Below are 7676 nucleotides of genomic sequence, written 5' to 3' on the forward strand. Positions count from 1 at the left end.
TGATCGGAATTGAACCTGGGACCCTTGAGTCCGCAGACCGACACTCTATCCACTGAGCCAAACCGGTTACAGCTAGACTCTCTGGACTTGAGTTTCATCATCTTTATTTTTATTTTATTTTAATTTTTCCCCATTTTTACTTTTTTGGGGAAAGGAATAGATTTTGAGAAGGAAAAACATGAGGCAGAGAAATATGGAATAGAAAATAAATACAAATAAAAGCTGTTTTGTTAATTGTTTTATAAGCACAACAAATGAGTTCAGGGAATACCCTATACCCGTGGTCGGCAAACTGCGGCTCGAGAGCCACATGCGGTTCTTTGGCCCCTTGAGTGTGGCTCTTCCTAAGCCTTAGGAGTACCCTAATTAAGTTAATAACAATGTACCTACCTATATAGTTTAAGTTTAAAAAATTTGGCTCATTTAAAAAAAAAAAAAAAAAAAAAAGCCCTGGCTGGTTTGGCTCACTGGATAGAGCGTCGGCCTGGGGACTGAAGGGTCCCAGGTTCGATTCCAGTCAAGGGCATGTACCTTGGTTGCGGGCACATCCCCAGTAGGGGGTGTGCAGGAGGCAGCTGATCGATGCTTCTCTCTCATCGACGTTTCTAACTCTCTATCCCTCTCCCTTCCTCTCTGTAAAAAATCAATATATATATATATATATATAAAAATTTGGCTCTCAAAAGAAATTTCAATTGTTGTACTGTTGATATTTGGCTCTGTTGACTAATGAGTTTGCCGACCACTGCCCTATACAAAACAACACAAGAAAGGTTCAAGATCAAGATGTTCCTTTAAGCAAGGCTGAAGATGTCAGTCTCTGGTATTTGGAAGTTAGGCTGCAATCCTTATTCTTTGGATGAATCACTGGGTATGTGGTACAGTCCATGCTTTTAACCAGATTTGAACAGAAGAATGGCCACTTGGCCCAGGTAGAAATAGATGAAGTGTTTGGTTTCATGTGTCACATAAAACCAAAATAAATATCAAAAATATAAATCTTTGTTTTACTATGGTTGCAAATATCAAAAAATTTCTATATGTGACACGGCACCAAAGTTCTTCTCCACGATTCAGTGACAGGGGATTGTACTTCTTATCAAACTCCTCTAACATGCACCGCAATATCCTTCTCTATGTTATATTTCTCCAACACCCGAGTAGCACATTCCACGGAGTCCTGCTGCATCTCCCCTGACATATTGGCATTTTTGATCACCGCCTTGTGGTCACACATGGTTACAGTGGAGCAGGGCTGGCCCACTGCAAATGTCTCCTGGGGGAGGGGCTGGTGAGGCTCAGACCCAGCGGGAGAAGCCACAGCTACTGAAGCCATGGCGCATCTCCTCCTCCTTTTTAAAGTAAAGATATGTCTCCAATTGCTCCCTTTCAATTATAATATTTTACAACCATTAGCTATTCTAGATTCAGTTGCCTTTCTTTGGAAAGAGTATAGACTTTGACTTCAGAGGACCTGGATCGACTCTTAGCTCTGCCTTGCATAAGCTGTGTGACTTTGCACAAGTCACCTAACATTTTGATTTCAGTTTTCTTATGTGTAAAATGGGAATAAGAAAATATGTCCCGTAGAGCTATTGTGATGATTAAAGTAAATAATGTACGTACAAGCACTCTGTATAGTCGTAGATGATCAATAAATGTGATCAGTAACTGTCATTAATCTATCCTAGCATTTCCTTCTAGTACTTAATGCTTAATATGTACTTTATATCCAAATGAGAGATAGATAGTTAGAGAGATGGTTTTATGTCATCTCTCTCTCTGCATTGGGATTTGAGAGAAGATAAGAAAGGAAGGGGTTTTGTTTACAGCTTACATCCATAGATCAAAATGTTCTCTTAGCAAGTTTAGATACAACACCAAGGAACTATTTAGGCAAAAATCTAGGAAGAGCTTGTCTCCAGTGTTTGCTAAGGACACCTCACGACCCCTTCATTTCAATCCACTGGAATCACAGACAGCAGAAATCTCCATCAGCCTTCAGAACCATCTGTTTTATTCTATGCTTTCCCCCACCTCTTTCCTTAGGAAAAAGGAGGAAACTAAATTAGAACATGCTCATTTGTAGAATTTGTTTTTGTTTTTGTTGTATTGTGTTGACAGCCCAATATGCCTTCAACTCAACCCAATGAGAACACAATGGTACAATGAGAAGTACTGCTCAGAGTGATGCAAGATGCAAAATGGACCAAGCACCCAGTTCCTCTCTGAAGTTTGGAAGCATTTTAACATGATGTAGAACGGCGATGGCGAACCTATGACATGCATGTCAGAGGTGACACGCCAACTCATTTTTTTGGTTGATTTTTCTTTGTTAAATGGCATTTAAATATATAAAATAAATATCAAAAATATAAATCTTTGTTTTCGTATGGTTGCAAATATCAAAAAATTTCTATATGTGACACGGCACCAGAGTTAATTAAGGCTTTTTCAAAATGCTGACACGCCGAGCTCAAATGGTTAGCCATCACTGATCTAGAATTATTTTCTGCACCATGACCAGAAATGAAAATGGTTACTTCGGAAAGACTTGTGTTATGCAGAAAATTTGTTTTAGGTAAACTAAATCCTCTATTAACTGAGCACTCCAGTGAGCAGGGTTTTACTTCAATAATGTAACCAGTGATTGAGGGAATAAAAATTTAGCAATAATAGTTACTATTGTTTTGGAGCATATACTTAATGGCAGGTCTTTTATTATAACGGTGCCATGAGGTAGGCATTGTTATCTCCCTTTTCCTGCTAGGAAAAGAAACTCTCACAGAAGTTAGATGGTTCCCAAGACCAGGAGGCAATCCCGCAGCTCCGGGAGCCTCTGGAGGCCCTGCTCCTTCCACAGTGGGAAGCTGACCTCCAGCCCCCAGAGTCAGCAGGGATGGGGGAGACCGAGCACAGCGGGGCTCACTTTCTCTGGGCCTCGTGGCCTGGCGGGGGCAGCTGTGTGGCCCGCATGACTTTCCAGAGAAGAGTGTGGTGTCATAGGCCATCGCACAGTCTGCGGTTGTCTCCCCAGACCACCCTGCAGAGCAGTCTGTGTGCTTTGAAGGCGTCATTTTATTTATGGAGTAATGGGGTTGCAGATCAAGGGGAAAAAACATAAAGGCTGGTTTTATTTAGCATTTATTCAAGAAAAACACATGCCTTTATAAGGAATGGAATGGAAGCCCCATCTCCCAACTGCAAGGAGAAGCATCACTTCCTATGGGGATTAATCAGAACATCCTGTCATCCCAGAGACCCCCCACCTGCCAAGGCTAAGCCTTTGCCCTCACCCAAGGACAACACATGAGTCACGGTGAATGGGAAGGCTTTAGGACTCTCCATCAGTGGGCCGAGGGCACAGGCACAGAACACAGGCAGAAAGGAGCTACTGGTAAAATGTAGGCGGGGGGGATGGAGACTCAAGAGCTGGCCCACTAACCACTTAGCCTTCACCTCATTCTCACCATGCCTCGATTTTATTTATTTATTTTTTTGTAATTTATTAAAGCCCCTTCTGGCCCTCTTGCTTCTCCCCTTTTTAAAAAACAAGCATTTTAGCCCTGCTGGTGTGGCTCCTGGTCAGGGCACATGCCCGGGTTGTGGACTCGATCCCTGGTACGGGGTGCGCAGGAGGCAGCCAATCAATGATTCTCTCTCATCACTGACGTTTCTCTCTCTCTCTCCCTTCCTCTCTGAAAGAAATAAAAATATATTTAAAAAATTAAAAACAAACGTTTTAAGGGGATCTGTGGCATGGCAGAAGGGATGCCGCCCTGCCGCCCACCTGCAGCCCCTCCTACTCTGACTCACTCGTTTGGCTGTGCCCCAACCCCGAGTGGGTGCTTTGGTGGAAATGATATCACTGTGAGACTCAGGGTAAGTCAGTTTCTTCCGGCTCCTTCATCTTCCTTGGGGCTGACTGTGCTCAGCCTAATCCTCGGGGCCCCGTTAATGAAGGCAGTGCCTCCATGAGGTCAAGAGGCGTGTGAGGCTCAGTGTGGGAGCCCAGGCCTTTCTCCTCCCAGCTGGTGTTTCAGTTGCCGTTGGAGACTCTGCAGACTCTGCCTGAAACAGCTGCCTCCGAGTCTGCAGAGTGAGGGCTTGGGTCAGGCTTCAGAGTCCAGGTTGCGCCGTAGGTGTGAGAGGCTCCGCCGTGTCACCAGGAGCCCGTCCACCTCCCACCTGGAGGAGGCAGGGAAATTTCAAGTGTGTGACGTAGATTGCGGTGTATGTGTGTGTGTGTGTGTGTGTGTGTAAGTTTCCTAGGAGGGCCAGTTTTCTCAGTGCTGTAGAAGTTACAGAGAGGGTAGAGGTGTAAAAAACAAGATAGAGTTTTCTAGGGAGCAGAAGGGGGAGAGCTTTTGAGTAGGGATGCAAACCCCAGCTCTTACAAAGAGAAGATAAAGGACAAATAGCCTAGAAGGGTAATGAGGAAACTCTTTTTTTTTTGCTTGGTTCTTCCTGTGCCTTCTAGAGTAGGTGACGATGGTGTCCAGCAGGGAGCATCTTGCCAAGAGCTGTGTGTCTGTCTCCTCCCAGCATCCCACCTTGGTCTGCCTGCACCCTCATCTCTGCCAGGCCTTGCACTGGACATCTGGACCATTTGCCCACTACGTGGAAGGGGCCCTCGTCTTTGACTCCTGTCCCGGTCTGTGCCTTCCCCTGCCCGCCCTGCCCCACGGGATCAGCGTGCAGTGCATGTCTGACCACTTAACATGACAGTGCTCACAGGTGCTGTGAGAGAATCATTGATTGGCTGCCTCTTGCCAAGGAGGCGTCTCTCATGGATGCCTGGCCCTCAGGGTGTCAGGATTCTAGGAGAGGAGCAGCTCTGACTTCCTTGGTAGTGAGCTTGGGAGTCAGAGTGTGACAGCGCATCACCAGCAAAGGAGACAAGCTGGGATGGAGATGGGGTTTGGTGGAGAATCACAAGTGGCTGGGGGAAGGCTGGGCCTCGTGCGAGCCTGCAGGGGGAAGTCAGCCCAGTGGCAGCAAGGGGAAAGCCGCCCATCCATCCTCCTGCTAGCCTAGTGCTGTTAAGAAACCTGAGTGTCCCCAGCCACTCACTGGGCAGCAGTGAGTTTGTGATTTGAGCCCTCCACCACTCACCTCTGCCTCCTCACCTCCTTTCCTAAAAGGTCTAGACCCGTGGTCGGCAAACTGTGGCTCGCAAGCCACATGCGGCTCTTTGGCCCCTTGAGTGTGGCTCTTCCTAAGCCTTAGGAGTACCCTAATTAAGTTATTAACAATGTACCTACCTATATAGTTTAAGTTTAAAAAATTTGGCTCTCAAAAGAAATTTCAATTGTTGTCCTATTGATATTTGGCTCTGTTGACTAATGTTTGGCTCTGTTGGCTCATGTTTGCCGACCACTGGAGACGGCTTGCTGGTTGGTTGCTTGGTGTCTGGTGCAAATTGAAAAAGCCGACTCTGAAAGCCTGACTCGAAGGCCCTGGAGGGACAGACTGGGGCGGCTGTGACAGGGGACGGGCAGCAGCCATGGGGACAGGACGGGCTGATAACAGCTCTGACGAAAGGGTCAACACGAAGCCTGTAGGAAAGCAGGACCACAGTGTAAACTGGAAAAGCAAGACTCGGCTCCAGGATCTCAGAAAGCCCTGTCATCCCGGAGGGCTTAGAACGGCTTCCCTGGGCCTGGGACAACGCCAGCTGAGATCCCAGTGTGCATGATGTTAGAAAGTGTGGGTCCCCACAAACCTGTCCCTAGCTGCCTTACGAACCCCCCACCCTAATGGCGTGCTCACCGACAATCAAGTCATGTTCTTACCTCTTCCTCTGCTCCTCCAGGAAACCAGGGCAGCGTCTGCCTCCCCTCCTCACTGGGGAGTGCTGATCCCAGTGTCCCAGGTGAGTGAATGTCAAGACCCAAGTCCCTTTGCTGTTTCTCCTGGAAGGCCCAGGGGTTCCGCACAGATAGAGGAACCCTAGCAACCAGTCCCAGTTCCCAGAGGTGCCAAAAGAAGTGTACAGATTACGACCCTGCAGTGACATATACGGTAAAAAGTAAGTAGCAAAATAATTCTTCATGGGTGACTTGCAGAGACTAGGCCAGGTTGTGTTTTTAAGCAAAAGCAGGGACTATTTCAACAAGGTCTCACTGAGCCCTGAGCTATTTTTGAGGTTGAGTGCTGGGAACCCTTTGGAGCAACAAGAGTCCCTTTGGGCAATTGGATCACCCACAGGGTTACAAAGTGGATTGCGGAGGCATTCATTCCAAAGGAGGGCTGGGAAAAACCTGACAGGAAGTATTCTCAGAACTCTCTCTCCCAAAGGCCCTGTTGACTAATGACTAAGGCATAACTGTAAACAGAGCACAAGAGCTTCAAAGAGCAGCGATCTACGGACACCAGCATTGGCTGTTCGGCAAGCAGAAGAATGCCCGCTTGGTTTTGTCAACTCATAGCACCCCTATGCCAGGGCATTCGACTTGGACCAACCAAACATACATGTTCTATTACCCAGGGCCATGTCTAAACCCTACCTCCAGCCCCCACACGCTCTCCCTAGTGTGTTTCTTCTCAGCCAGATTTTCCTGGGGTTGGGGAGAAAAGAGATGGCAGGGGCATGAAGAAAAGAGAATGAGGAGGCCAAGATGGCCAGGTGACTGGATGTCCTTGGATGGTTTCTGAGGGTCATGGTCTGGACACACCTTGCTAATTTCCCAGTCAGTCCTGTTCAGTACAGCCTGGTCTCGCAGAGCAAGGCATGCACGGGCTTCAAATTAGACAATCCTAGAGCCAATACTCAGCTCTACCACACAGCAGGCTTGATACCTTTCTGAACCTGTTCTCTCCTCTGTAAAATGGGAATGCTAATTCCTGCTTCATGGCTAGGCCTTATTTTGAAATTGTAAATGCATATGAATGAATATATTTTAGTGCCTGGTACATAGGATAATAGATACTATTATTATTACCACTTCCAGTACTTCTGCAATTACTGTAAAGTAGCTAGTGCTTACCACATGCTGGATCCTGAGTTAGAGACTGTGAATACACACATTTTGTGGTCATCATTCTATTAGAAGACTTTCAAAAAACATAATTCTTAAGACTGTAGAGTGCTGCTATATATCAATTTAGCTAGATATGAATCTCAGCCAGGGAAGGGAGGTTTGAATAGACTGACATTTCTGTTTGTATTTGCTTACCTGAAATTCACTCATTCTATTTCACAAGAAATCTGTACCAGAGCCAAGAAACAATATCATATTTCAGCAGGTGTTAATCCTGTTTCTAAACTTCTGCATGATACTAAGAATTGAGACAGTTGGTTTTATAAGCTTGAATAAAAATCTAGGGGTAAAAAAACAACCACCAAAAACAAAGCAAAACAAAAAACCTACTTTTAGGTAAACAGTAAAGTAATTGAAACCCAACTATTAGTATCAACTGTTTTAAGTATTTTACTGTGGGACATAATCTTTCTCAACTCTGTTTCTATATAGATACAGCTCTTTTATGCCACCTTACTTTTATTCAAAATTTCTGGGCTCTTTAATAAGCAGAAAGCAAAAATTTACTGTTCTAGATTATATCTGTAAGGAGTCTAAAATCATTACCTTTTTTTCTTTTTTAGCTTGGGCTTGAAATATATTTTATTTTCATATAATTTCTTGAATATTATATGTTTTTGCTAATACTGTTCT

General features: G+C 45.3%; 1 pseudogene; it reads right to left on the bottom strand.

Annotated features, from left to right (window-relative positions):
* Positions 1-893: 893 nt before the first annotated feature.
* Positions 894-1237, bottom strand: LOC139005360 (dynein light chain 1, cytoplasmic-like; annotated as a pseudogene).
* Positions 1238-7676: the final 6439 nt, after the last annotated feature.

The sequence above is a fragment of the Myotis yumanensis genome, unplaced genomic scaffold, assembly GCF_028538775.1.
Source record: "Myotis yumanensis isolate MYYU_CA2020_CCGP unplaced genomic scaffold, mMyoYum1.0.hap1 SCAF_3, whole genome shotgun sequence".
In the NCBI taxonomy this organism is placed as follows: Eukaryota; Metazoa; Chordata; class Mammalia; order Chiroptera; family Vespertilionidae; genus Myotis; species Myotis yumanensis.